Genomic DNA, 14862 nt, shown 5'->3' on the forward strand with positions numbered 1-14862 from the left:
TGGGCGGTGCATCCATAAAATTCCCTGAGTGGTGCCAACTATCAGAGTTTCATTTAGTAGTTGGTGTTTCAAACATATCTAGAGGCACCTTGGAAGAAAGACCTACTTCTAAATAGTCTCAGTTTTGCAAACCCAACAAAGTGCCGTTCTACTTTGCAGTACACGAGGTTAGCATGAATCAGAATCAGATCACCATAAACTGGTTGTGAAAGCTTTTTTGTTTAATTGATTCCTGGCTTGCTTGCTTTTTGTTTGGTTTGGTTTTAGGTTTTGTGTTTATATGGTAGTAGTCTCATTAAAGCTCTAATTTACGTAGAAGAAATCACCAGTTTAAATCTTTAATGAAGTGCCTGTTAAAATCTTTTGTTCCTGTTTTACTGTGTTATTTCTGTTGCTATTAAAGAAGAATTCTTCATGCAGATTAGAAAAATAAATGTAAGCAGGTTAGGACTTCCATATCTTTTTTTATTTTTATTTTTATTTTTTGTTTGGTAATTTTAAAAATTTTAATAATTTTAATGAACATTTGCAGAGATTTTTGGATTTCCATTCATTCATTGCTGCACTTCTCTCCCTGCCCAGCCCTCCCCCCAGTCCCCCAGTTTGCTCCTCTCTTTGGATAGTAAAAGAAACACTCCCTCCCTGGTACACAATCCCTTCCATATCTTTTTTTGGGAGAATAAAATTAAATCCATAACAAATGGGCATGTGGGTATTCCAATAAAACTTCACTTAAAGAAATAGGTGCTGGCTCACTAATCATAGTTTACCATAGTCTGAGTTCTAAATGAACTCAGGTTCCTTAAACTGACATGTATAAAAGAACAGTAAGACTGTGAAGCAAGCAGCCATTGAAGCTGCGCAAGTCTCTAACTCTTTTGACAGCTTGCTCACCACCTCAGTTTATCCCCACTCCATACCATCCTCACAGAAAAAAGAAAAAAAGCTAACAATACTTGGAAGAAACCAGCCCTAAATATCATCACAAGTCTCTCACCCAAAGAAATTAATAATTTCTAGGTTTAGAAATCAGATACTTGTGAGAGGTGTTATGTCCCTGTTCCAAATCCTGATCAAGCCAAGGTAAAAGAGAAATGTTTTTGAGTCAACAGAACTAAGTGCTTGTTGTTGTTAGGTGCCATTGAGTCGTAGACAACTCATAGTGACCCTATGAATGAAAGGCCAGAGCACTGTTCATACACAGGGTTTCCAGAGGCAAGCCATTTCGGAAGTGAATGCCACTCCTGCTTCCAGGTTTGTTTTAGTCGGGAAGTTTCAGCCAACACTGTCCACCATGGATAACCAGTACCATGATTGCCACATCAGTGTCACAGTTCAGCATCACAGCAACCACAAGTTATCTCTGTACAGCAATGCACAGACCACAAAGTACTGCCACCCCTGCCTTGCCCATTTCCCTTTCCTCATCCTGGAAAAGTCAGCCAGACTGACACAGAATAAACTATAGAAACCAAAGCATCCACACACTGCAATGTGCAGTTCTGTTTCCAATTGCACTTTTTACATTATTTGACTTTGACAGAGAAATTAAGACTATCACCATGGTAAAAACAATGTCTTTGCCTTAAATTTTCTAAAATGCAATCTACATGATTTTTTGTTGGATTATGCCAAAAAATCATTTTATCTCTGTTGCAATATGAGCAGATATCATTCACGAGCAGTCACGAAGGTCAACAGCTGATCCCACACGGGAAGGGCACCTGAAGGTAATCCTGAAGACATCGCACAATGTCTTGGGCTCCTGAAGACTTTGTTCAAATGATTGCAATTCTTTAACTGGTGACTGAAGCCTTTAAAATAATAAAACACTTGGAACACAAGAAAGCTTTTGTTTCTCAGAATGGTCGGGTGAGTGCAACTTTCACACAGAACAGAAGGCAAGCTACTGGTTCACCTCTCCCTATCCACTTCTCTCATCCTCTCATCTCTACACTACATGTAAAACAGAAAATTTTCTCTTCGAACCAAGAGCATCACTCAACTTCAACAACATGAATCTCACATGCCATTGTCCCATCCCAACATGAAATGATCAGAGTCCAGCCTGGTAGCTGCAGATACAGACAATTCCTCCTAGTGAATTAGTGTGTCTATACTCTTCCCCACTTGCATTTGCTTATGGTGATTTAAGGAAATAGGGTTCGTCCTTTTTACTCATCCCAGTAGGTAGAAAAGTCTTTCCCAAAAGATTGGTAGTATGGGGACCTGAAGAGATAAGGTAATAGTAGGCCTAGGTCACTGATTATTTATTTTCTAAAGCACAATGTACATTAGTGCTCGTTCAACATGAATGCAGGAATATGTAAAACACAATGTACATAAATGATATACAGTGTATACAAACTTTGCAAACCAATATAAAATAAAGCGGTGAAAAATCTAAAGATTAGGTAGTAAATGGTGTACACCTTGTGATCTAAGAGGCACTATCAAGGGTGCAGTGTAGGCACTGAGAAAGCTCTGATGGCTTGGTGACAAGGAGTTGAGCTGCTCAACCAAAAATATATGGATTAAATCCATCACCTGTCCCTCAGAAGAAAGATGGACAATCTCCTCCCCTATGATTTACTACTACTGCCTCTGAAAATTCACTGAATGGTCAGCTATGAGTTGTTCCAACAATACATAACAATATTTATGTTAGTGTTGTTATGTGTCATTTAGTCAACTACAATGCTTAAAGAATCACTTCAAATCCAACCATTAAGTAATGTTAAAAACTTCCCTTAGCTCATATTGTTGTTAAGTGCTGTCAAGTCGTAGACGACTCATAACTATTTCAGAAGTGGATGCCACTCCTGCTTCCAAGCTTGTTTTAATTGGAGAGCTCCACCATGGGTAACCATTATCGCGTTAAACATCACAGTAACCACGAATTACCTCTGTACAGCGAATGGACAGATCAGTGCTATACCACTTAGAAGAATGTTTCACCAAAAACAATTAAAACCAGGCCTTAGGGCCGCAGATTAAAATCATGCACCTTTGGCTTGGTAGCATAACTTTCTATCCACTAGACCAACAGAGCTCTAACTTGTTGCTGTTATTGTTGTTAAGTGCCGTCTAGTTGTAGATGACTCATAGAAAGAAAAACCTGACACTTGTATCACTTTCATCATTTCTCCAGGATCATAGAGTTTCTGATAAAAACAATCTTGGAAGCAGGAGTGGCATTGACTTCTGAAATAGCTTGTCTCCGGAAACTCACTGGGTTAAAAATACAGACAGGATGCTATAAGAGTAAAATTTCATGCACATTCTTTTAAGACCCCTACAGTTAAGAACAGAAATTATTTGGGACCTAAAACCAACAAGGGGCACATCCTCATTGTCCTGGGCTGCCTCTCCGGTGGTGCCGTTATTCCATTCCAACATTTCAGACTTTGTTGTCGCTTATTATTACTTTTATTTTTAATATTAAGTCTTCTACAAAACTGACGAAAAATGGTCAGGATGAAATGGCATTCATTTCTCAAAGAAGATATGGTATTTGAATGAAGATTAAGAGTAACTTAGTAAAAACCAATTAAAACCCACTGCAACGGAATCAATTCTAATTCACTGTTACCCTTCATAGGATTTCCCAGGCTATGAATGACTGTCAGCAGAGACCACTATCCTATATCCCAAGAAGCAGCCAGTGGACTTAAACAATTGATTTTTTCAGTAGCAGTCCAACACATTACACACACGTCTCCAGTAGTGACTTTTCTCTTTGTTTTTATGTGATGCCCACATTCTAAGATGCTGTAGATCTTTCTCACTATCAGAATGTTTGTTATTGAAGGAAAATTATCTCATGGATGGATTTACATGTAATTTATTGGATAAAAAAATTAATGAGGAAAAGATTATTTTCTATTTCTGAAGGAGTAGTTTGTGATAGATCAATCTGCCAACCAAGAACAATGAGCACCGATGGTCTAGGGGTAAGGAGCGCTCGCTCCAGGTGTAAGGAGCAGGTCTAGGAGCACGGCCAAACCGAAAGGCAGGGCGTTCAAATACACCAGCTGCTCTGTGGGAGAAAGAGGGACAATCTCCCCTTGTGCCTTTTATAGCCTCTGAAAACCCACTGGAGGGTCAGCTGCAAATTAGTTCTAACTAGAAAGCCACATAGCAACAACCAAGAATAACAAGAAGATTTTGCCACAATTAAAAAAAAAGTATTATTTTTGGATTAATCTTGTCTGAAAAAACAATGTATTCCAACTTTGTAAATCAACTAGTATAACACTAAACAAAAGTATCATTTGAAAGTATCCACGTTGTTCTTGCTGTTGTCAGGTGCCACATGAACTTGGCCCTACCCTGCACCATCGACACAATCTCTGACATGCTTGAGCCCACTGTTGCAGTCACTGTGTCAATCCATTTGTTGAAGATCTTCCTCTCTTTCTCTGACCCTCCACCTTTCCCAGTGTGATGTCTTTTTTCCAAGGAATGATCCCTCCTGACAACATGGTCAATAAACATACGAAGTTGCGCCATTCCTCTAAGACAGGTTTGTTTGTTCTTTTGACAGTCTATGGGATATTAAATACTATTCACTCACACCACAGTCAAAGATGTAAATTCTTCTTTGTTTTTCCTAACTTATTGTTCAATTTACAGATGCATAAAAGGCAGTTGAAAGTACTGTGATGTGGATCAGGCACATTTTACTTTTTATATTAATATCCTTCTTCTGTAAAATGTTAGAGAGGTCCTGGACAACAGATTCCCCCAGTGCAATACATCTTTTTATTTCTTGGCTGATGCTACAATGGGTGTTAATTATGAATTCAAGTAAAATTAAAACAGTGACAAGGTCAATCTTTTAGCCATCTGTCATGGTACTGTCTATTTATTTGTCTAATTTTGTGATAGTTTTTCTTTGTTGTTGTTGTTGATTGCTGTCGAGTCAAGCATGACTCATAGCAACCTATGACCAACAGGCCTGAAGCCTTTTTGTAACTATTGTAATTTATTAAAGTTCATAGTTTCCAGAGCCATGTTGTTTAGGAAGTGGATGCCACTCCTGTTTCCAAGTTTCTTTGATGGTAGAGTATAATCCATATTAAAGGCTGTAATCTTTGTTTGTTTTTTTTCTATATTTTATTAATTTTCATAAACATTTACAGAGATTTTGGGTTTCCATTCATTCATTGTTGCACTATTCTCTCTACCCTCCTCCCAGTTTGTTCTTGTCCAAATGCCACAGTGCTTGTCAAAGCCAGTTCTGATTAATCTTTGATCTCCTTCCCTATTAAATAAATAACGAATTAAACATAGTTAAAGATCATTACTGAATGAGATAATAGATCAATAAAAAATTAGCCAGCCTAAAAAGAGGGGGGAGAATACATATAAGAACACATGAAAGAACATTGAGCCATCTCCTACCCCGCACTTAAGTCCTTCTGAAAACCTGCCAGAGGGTCAGCTATGGGTCGGGTTTGGCTCCAAGGCACACAAAACCAAAACCAGAATACTTTAAGAAGCATTAACTTTTTAAAAGTTTTTATTATTATACTAGTTTATTTACAAAATTCGAATACATTGTTTTCCAGAATAGTTTCTCCCAATTTCCCTCACCCCCAACCCATCAAATTGTACAATCCCATGATTAATCTTCCCTCGCCTGCACATCTTCATCCCTCTGCTTCCACCCTCTCCCACCCTGATCCTTATACTCATTCTACAGTAATGGTTTTATATAATATTTGTCCTTGCGGAACTGAGTTAGTTCACGCAGCATAATGAGAAGCATTAACTTTTGAAGAATAGGAGCACCAAGAAAAGAAGTGGGAAAGTATCAAATAGCGTGATATTTGGAGAACTGTAAAAACTGTTCAATGTTTTGGCATAAACTTAAAAATCCAAAAAGTTATTTGAATTCCAGAGCTAACAAATAATATGAACGAAAGTCTGATAAAGATATTCTAACACCAAATGATTTTCACACCTTATAGAATCAATTATCATCTATGATTCTCTTAGCCCTAAAATTCCATTAATATAAATAATGGATACATTTTCCAAATGTGAGTTAAACAATAAATAAAATTAAAATATTGTTAATTCTTTATGAGTTTTAGGGTTCTTTTAAGTAAGTAAAGATAAATGAGTTAGTCGAGCTTTTATTTTATTCTTCTCAGTTGTGATAAAGATGACTTCCTTCATTTTACTACCTTTCTCAGTTAGAGGTGAAGTCAGGTTATTGTTGTTGTTATGTGCCATCAAGCCACCTGGGGACTTATAGTGACCTGAGCCTGTCTCGCTAACTCCAACACACCTACCCGCATTACCCCAATTAGTGTGTCAGTCCATATCATCTGAGATCTTCCTCTCTTGTGCTGTCCCCTAAACTTCCAAATATGATGTCCTATCCACCTGTTAGATCTGAATTGTTCTTGGTGACTTTCTTGAGCAGCCAAATATGGTGACAATTACATTCTGGAACTTTTCAAAGCAAAGTGTAAGATGTCCTGCTATTTTGTTCAGTGCTTGGAACATTTACTCTGAAAGGAAGTCACCTGCAACATAAAAAAGATTATCACTTATGAGAAAGCTTAAACTAGTTACGTAGCCTTGCCTCAATTCCATCAAGTCGGAACTGAATCATAATTGACCCTCCATCAGGTTTTCAGAGGAGACAGATCACAGAAGAGGAGACTGCCCATCTCTTTCCCTGTGAGCAGATGATAGGTTCAAACTGCCTTCCTTTGGGTTGACAGTGCAACTCATTAACCATGAGGTCACCAAAGCTGTGTGGAGAGACTCTTGAAAAAGAAAGCAAGGTACCCAAACTACCCCACTCATCCTGGTCTATGTTACAGGGGTTGAAACCACAGGGTTGCACAGTTTGGCGGGTGGAGGGGGACGTGGAATAAATAGGAAGGATCCTGGTGAAAACACAGGGTAATGATGGGCAAAGTCCAATGGTGATTAATAATGCATGAGAATGATTGAAACACAACATGAAAAAAAGAACAGTGTGAAACACAGTGTGTACAAATTTTGTAAACAATCCAATTAAAAAATCATTTTAAAAGGATATAAATGACAAATTCATGTTAATCTAAGAAATACAGCAAACAGCTAGAACCAACGCTCCAAACACAAATCCCAGTCAAGTAATATCAATCAACCAATCCTAGTCATTAGAGGTTACAGAACAGTGGAAAAACTATTTTCTCTTTCTTTTCCCTAATACCTCATCCACAAGACAACAACAAAGCAGTTTCTCTCTTTGTCTCTACGTGTCTCAATCCTGTATTATTCCAAAATAGTTTCTGAATTAATATGTGATCTTCCTGCTGATTGGAGAGGCTCCTTGTTATGATATTTACCCATCAAATATTTCTTCAGCATACTTCTAGTGACTAAAACACAAAAATTAACAATATTCCTATTCCAGAGACATTCTGTTCTAGTGGTAGTTATGTTGTTTGTTGTTAAGTACCTTCAAGTTGACTGAGATGATTAGAAATTTTATGAACAACAGATCTCAACTGTGCTCTATCCTATACCACCTTCATCTTTCCAATGGGGTAGATTGACACAGTGACTTCAGCAATGGGCTCTACTGTCTCAGAGATGGTGAGGATGGCACAGGACCTGGAAGGTTTCAGAGTCACAAGGTCACTATGAGTGATCCTTGACTCAATAACACCTAACAACAACACCGCCATCCTCAAAATTGATGACATACTCACATGCATTGTTGCAACCACTGTGTCGTACGTCTCCTTCATGGTCTTCCTCTCTTTCTCTGAACCTCTGCGTTTCCCAACATGAGGTCTTTTTCCAACAACTGGACCCTCCTAACAACATGCCCACATTATGAGAGAGAAGTTTTCATCCTCCTTGCCTCTAAGGGGCACCCAGGTGACATTTTCTCCAGGACAGATTTGTTTGTCCTTTGGGTAGTATATGAAATCCTCTTCACCAACACCACAATTTGAAGGAATCGATTTTTCTTTTTAGGTCTTCCTTAGTCATTGTCCAACTTTCAGATGAATATATATTAGTCTTCAAATTCACATCCTTGCTCTTTATTATTTAGAAGATGTCCTTGACAGCACATTTCTCTATTACAACATATCTTTTGATTTCTTGACATCTGTTATCATAGGTGATGATTGAGGATCCAAATAAAATTAAGCCATTGAAAACTTCAATCTTTTTTCCACCTCTCACAGTGTTTCCTTTTGGTACAGCAGTGAGGATTTTGTTTTCTTAATGTTGAGACGTAATTCATGTTGTCTGCTTTGATCCTCAGTAAGTTTGAGTGGCAGGTGTATGCAAGAAACAATATGTAAAGAACATTGCTATGTGATGTGTATTCTGTAGAAACAAATATAATAGAAAAATCAAGATTATTAATGCAGAGACTACCAGAGATTGCTTCATGAGACAAGGTGGGCAGAGAAATCTCCCCCATGGAAGTGACAGCTCCACAAAAATAAACCAAGAGTGCGAGTTGTACAAAATATCTTGGAAAAGGAAGGAAAGATTATTTCAAACACAGGGAGTATAAATGTTCCTGGGGCAGAATATTATAAAAGTTTCTTCTTCAGGAATCCTGGTGGTGCAGTGTGTTACATGTTGGGCTTCTAATCAAAAGCTCAGTAGTTCAAATCCATCAGCTGCTCCATAGGAGAGAGATGATAACTCTCCTCCCATAAATAGTTATTGCCTCAGAAGCCCCACTGCAGGGTTACCAAGAGTCAGAATCGAAATCATGGTTCAAAGCATGGTAAGACCTAGGATCAATTATTACAAATCAGCTACTTCTAAACATTTCTCTTTCCCACTCTCTTCTTGGCTCCATTAGGAAAGAAGCCATATCTGACCTCAGCCCTGCCCACATGCCTGGTCACCGTCACTGTCGATTGGTCTTTTTTTATTTTGTTATTAATTTTAATGAACATTTACAGAGACTTTGGATTTCCATTCATTCATTGTTGCACTTTTTTTCTCCTCCCCCTACCCCTAATTCACTCCTCTCTTCGAAAAGCAAAAGATAAACTCCTTCCTTGTCGGTCTGTCTTTTAGAGGGTCTTCTCCTTTGCTGACCCTTTCCTTTTCTTAGCATGATGTCTTTTTCCAAGACGTCTAGAATTATGTGAAAACACATCCTTGTCCTTTAAAATCATCATGTCGGTAGTGTTCCAGCAGCACTAGATAAGGAAGACCCACCGTGAAGTGGGCAAAGCAGATGGTAACATTGTCTTCTCCAGGATCAAAGCATAATAGGCTTCATTCAGGAAGGAAAGCTGCCTTTCACTGAAGCCTTTGGCAACATGCTTGAGGTGTGACGATTAAAAGCATGAAGGTGGGAGGTAAGTACACATCGTGAGAAGGAATAATCAAGGTTACAGGTCAGACACTGGCAAATTCCTAAATTGAGGTGTATTGATTCATTTGAGAAGAGAGTCTTTGGAGTCCTTGAAGGTTCTAAAAAGGATGTGCTATTTCCAGTGCCAAACCCAAGTGGAGAGAGTTGGTATCCATGAAACAGAGCCCAGAGTGCATTCCTGTTGAGATTGGGTCACATGGGTGCAGCCCACGGGATGACCTGTCCACCTGATCCTCCAGTGGTGGCAGCAGCACAAACAACTCAGATTGTCTCCTCATGCCCTTGCCTTGAACTAGGGCAGGTCTGGGGCCCAGGGTTTAAGTGTGGATTTAAAAATTAAATGGCTACCCGACACGGTTCCAAGGAGATAACCCAGTTGGGCCACTTGGCAGAGGCTGGCTTCTCTGGTGCCCAGAAGGTGGATAGTATTGCTGGCTGCCTGTATTTTCTGGGTGAAATGGCAAGAGGTGAAAATGTCACAGCGCTTGGATGTCAAGGCAGATTTAGAAACCGTACTAAAGCCTGAAAGCAGGACAATGACTGTGCATGTATTTTAGAATTTACACCTTTGTTGCCATCATTTCTAGCATCCTGAGTTTACGCCTGCTGCCTCATCACGAGATTCTAACTCACTAAGTGTGATGAAGCTTATTTTTTATCTTATTTTATGTTCATTGGAAAGCTTGATGTTCCCTTGATTTTCAGTCCAAATCATGTCCTCTGTGATCTAATCTATGTAAAGAAACAAAGTTCATAATGTAAGTGATTGTTTTTTAGTGCTGCTGTAACAGAAACATAGCAAAGTGTAGCTTAAAAAGAGAGAAGATAAAAGAAGAGTGAATTGAGGGGGAGAGGTGGGCAGGGAGAAAAGTGCAACAATGAAAGAATGGAAATCCAAAGTCTCTGTAAACTTTCATTAAAATTACTAAAAAAGGAGAGAGAGAGAGAGAGAGAGAGAGAGAGAGAGAGAGAGAGACAGAGACAGAGACAGAGAAAGGTTGTTTTCTCATGGTTTGGGAGGCTACAAGTTAAAAGTCAAGATTCTGGCTGTAGGAGAAAATTCTATCTGCCCTGGGGCAGAGGGTGGTGCTCTTATTTCAGTTTTCCCTCCTAACATTTTTCTCCATGTTTCTTAGTGTGCTTTCTTTTAGTGGCAGCTTTCCTAAGCCCTTTGTCTTTCTTTTCTCTGAGGTTTATCTATGGCTTTTATCTCTCAAAAGTCACTCAGCACTAAGATGACTTAATTAACATAATAAAGAAAATCTTATTCCTCAAAGACATTACATCCGGAACTATAAAAATCAAACAAGCCTGTATCAAGCTGATTTTGACTCACAGTGACTCTAGAGGACAGAGTAGAATTTCCCCAGAAAATCATTAAGATAAATCATTGTGGAAGCAGGAGTGGCATCCACTTCCTAAACAACATGCCTCCAGACCCTCTATGAACTTTGAAAAGTGTCGATAGTTGTGGAGGGGCTTCAGGCCTTTTGTTCATAGGTTTGCTATGAGTCATGCTCGACTTGAAGGCAATCAACAACAACAAATAACTATGGAAGCCAACAGGTAGACCTTTATTCTGAGAAATGAGGCTGCTGAGTTCAAACTGTCCACTTTTGGCTCACAGCTGAGAGCTTACACACTGAGTCACCCAGGTTCCCAATCCACAGATTAAGGGTTAGGATTCCCACATATATTTTGGGGAACATAATTCAATTCATAGTACTACTCAATTGTGTATGGGTTTGGTTTTTTTTTGTTTTGTTTTGATTTTAGAATCTGAGCTTTCAGAAAACAAGATAGAACTGTAATGAAACCTCACCTCTTTGCTCTTTGAAGGCAAACATGAATGTCCTACCTGTGGAGGAATCACAATGAGAGATGCCAGAGCTAGAGTCTTAGGAAGGTGGGAGGAGCAGTGGGGCTGGATTCTATAACCTCACCATGCTGAGAGCTTAGTATGGGCTCATTATCTGAGTTTCATTATCATCCTTACCAGGATGTGTTCCCATTTTCTTCTCTGCACGGAGAAAGGATTTCTCCCAGGGCCTTGATGTGAAAAAGCTTCCTTGGCACCTTCCTGAATTCTTTGTCTTACACTAGGGAGTAATAAAACCTTCATGGATAAGCGCTTCCTGGACTGCCAAGCTGCAGCCATCCAATAGGACTCCCAGAAAACTCTGCATCCTTGCTTTCCCTCCCCAAGCCTGGCACTTGATCTCTCCTGGCAGAGATTACACTGTGACCTTCACAGGGCAAGGAGCCCACAGTGTTTGATAGCACAGAGCCAATTCAAATGAGAGAACCTCAGGGAGCAGTGAGAATCCACAGCAGTAATGTACGCAGGGGGAAGCTTCTGGGTTTGAGGTGACAGACCTCATTCAAACCCAGCTGTTGGACCTTGCAACTTACTTCTTTCTCTTTGCCTCAATTTCCTCTTCTGTAAGTGGAGAAAAAGATATGTTTCACAAGAGTCCTGTGGACATTATATCTAACAGCAGACATAGTGTTCTGCACTGCACCCTGGGCCCCAGCCAGGTAGCCTTCTCTGAGAGAAGGAATTGCTCCTCAAGCCAAGGACTATTAAGATACCTGACCTGCCTGGCTCATTTCTCTGATGATTGTCAGGATCCTTCCTCTTTCAATTTATTTAGACCTAAATTTAGTAAGTAAGAAAAATCCCTCCCTTGTACATCTTTTAAAAGTTTTAACATTCACATGATGGCTTGGTTTCTTCTTTACCATCCTATTTCTTAAACAAGCTTCTGTTCTCTCTAGGAAATTGCTGCCTCCCACCCAAAGCTCAATCCTGTTTAGAACTGTCTCCCATACTTAAGAAAACTAACAACAAAATCTTATTGATTGAACTATATTAAAAATGTGCAAATTATAAACCTAAAGCTGGATTAATTTTATCCCTTATTACTTTCTAATCTCATTGCCTCTAGCATCTATCTCTACTCATGGGGCAGCAATGATCAATTATCTATTCATTGATGTCTTTATGCTTCCATTGCTGTGATTCTGACATAAGTAGGGAAGAATAGTTAACAGAAGTGATAAGAGGATTGTGACAGAAATGACTAACAGCTGGGGATTAAGGTAAGTAAGCAGGAAGAGAACAGGAGATAAAGAGACAAAAGAAAGTAATTTATATTCACCGAGTCTCTTGGGTTTCAAAATATTAGAGAAATACAGTAGAGAATAAAGATTTTGAGAGAGACTGAAATCAAGTTGCAAAATAGAAGAGAGAAGGAAGTTCTCTGTGTCTTCGTTGTGGCCCAGTGATTGGTGTAAGGATTGGGATTGTTACCTGAGCCAATCATTATTGCCCTCATCTGGAGAGTTTAATGAAGTTCAAAATGTTACACAAGATTATAAATCAAAATTAGATCTCAATAGCATGTAACTCACCATTAGAATCCAACCAGAAATGTGAGACAATTAGGTTGAAGGCAACAGAACTTGCCTTCTCCAACCTCTTTTGATAGAAAGGCAGACACATGGGGGGAACTGGAAATCAATAAATAAATACTTATCCATTTGCTGCAGGTCCCAGAAGATCCTCAAGAGGTAATAAATGAACTCTCAGGTCACCTTTAGGTATATGAAAAGCAGCAAGTTTAAGCTCCTTTGAGGGCAATATCTTTTCCTATTACTTTACTCAGTACCTGAGTGTGTTTTCATTTAATTCTCAGATGTTCTTGAGTTTTGGTAACCTATGTCAGTAATCCCCCATAATTCATACACAACTAAACAAAAATATATGAGAACACGCTTACTCCTCCTGTGTCCACCAGAAGAATCTGTGAGGGTCAAGCCCTCTTTGCCTGCTTTACTCAATGTAAGTGAGAGAGAGTTCAGTCATCTTAGAGTTCTGTTTTGCAATTTCATTGAGATCTGGTCAAAAGTCCTTTTAATCACATTTATTCTGAAATATCCTCCATTGCACATAGTGCTGAAAATATCATGTCTCCCACTGATGCGAGCAGAGCCTTGGATGCCAAGCTTACCACAGACCTGAGAGCAAGTTCTCTGATTCCACTTGACAACCACCACCTACCTAAAAGAAGAGAAAGAGAAAAGAATAAAGACTTTTTCATACAGTACTCACTCATCTCTCAGCAAAGCCACTCCTCTATTCCCACGGAGGAATGAGGCAGAAAGAGGACAGGATCACTTCTCTAATGGAGGTCTCTCCACCTGGAAGGAAATATCAGACATGGAATACAATATTCTCAGGTAGGTTTTCATCTATTTTCTTTTCTTTTGTTTGATTTTTGTCTCTCAAAAGGAGGAAAAATACCTCTTTATCTTTAGTGTTAAGGTACTTGGTGAATAATCTTCTCTGTCACATATGTGTTAATATTTCAAATGGTCAAGTGATGACAGGCTGGCAACTGGTACAGCAGAACACACATGGGATTTCCCATGGGTCATTGATGTTAAGTGTATTACAAACTGGAAGAGACCTCTCAGAACAAGGTCTCCTTCCTGGGGAGGATAAGTCATTCTGAGATGTAATGCTTGAACCATAGACCCATTACACCACATGGCACTATTATAGAATGGAGATTTGGGTACTAAAAGCAAGAAGGACATATGAGAGTGGGTTTGTTCCCAAGCTCATATTGCAATTTGAAGATACAAGCTTTAAAATGATATTTATAGAGTGCTGCCTTGAGCCCAGGGATCCAGTGGTAGATGAATCCTAGTCTTTGCCATTCTGGTGCTCTCATTCCATAAGGTAGTAAACACAAGAAAACAAAAAACGAATTAAACATGATAGATAACAGTTTATGTCCCCTATGAAGGAAGATGATGGATCATGGAATCGTTGTAGGGAACATTTTTTTAATTGACATTTTAATGAAATTGTATAAAGACTTTGGATTTACACTCATTCATTGTTGCCTATTTGCTTCCCTGCCCACCCCTCCCCCAGTTAGTTTTTCTCTTTGAAAAGTTTAAAAAAAATCATTATTGTATAATATTGTATAATCCCTCCCCTCCAGTCCACTCCACCATGCAGCTTTCATTCTGGACTCTTGTCGTGAAAATAATACCTAACCATATATTCCTTTCAAACAATTCTCTCCCTCATCTGTTTCAATGCAGTATACATTATTTATCCCCTCTTTTCTTAGTTTCCCCCAACCCCAATGTCAGTCTTGCTTTACAACAGTGACACTATGCAGTATTTGTCCCTCTATGACTGACATATTTCACTTAGCATAATATCCTCCAGGGTCACCCACTTTGTATACTATTTTATGAGTTCCTTGTTTTTCAATGCAGCATAGTATTGCATTCTGTGAATACAGCAGAGCTTCTCTATCCATTCATTTTTTGATGGGCACTTGGGTTGTTTCCACCTCTTTACTATTGTGAATAAAGCAGCAATAAACAAGGGAGTGCACATATTTGCTTGGGTGGCAGTTATGGTTTCCTCAGGATATATTCCCAGTAGTGAAATTGTTGGGTCAAATGGTATT

The sequence above is a fragment of the Elephantulus edwardii genome, unplaced genomic scaffold (assembly GCF_000299155.1).
Source record: "Elephantulus edwardii isolate Elephantulus edwardi_28Jun2011 unplaced genomic scaffold, EleEdw1.0 scaffold00041, whole genome shotgun sequence".
Classification (NCBI taxonomy): Eukaryota; Metazoa; Chordata; class Mammalia; order Macroscelidea; family Macroscelididae; genus Elephantulus; species Elephantulus edwardii.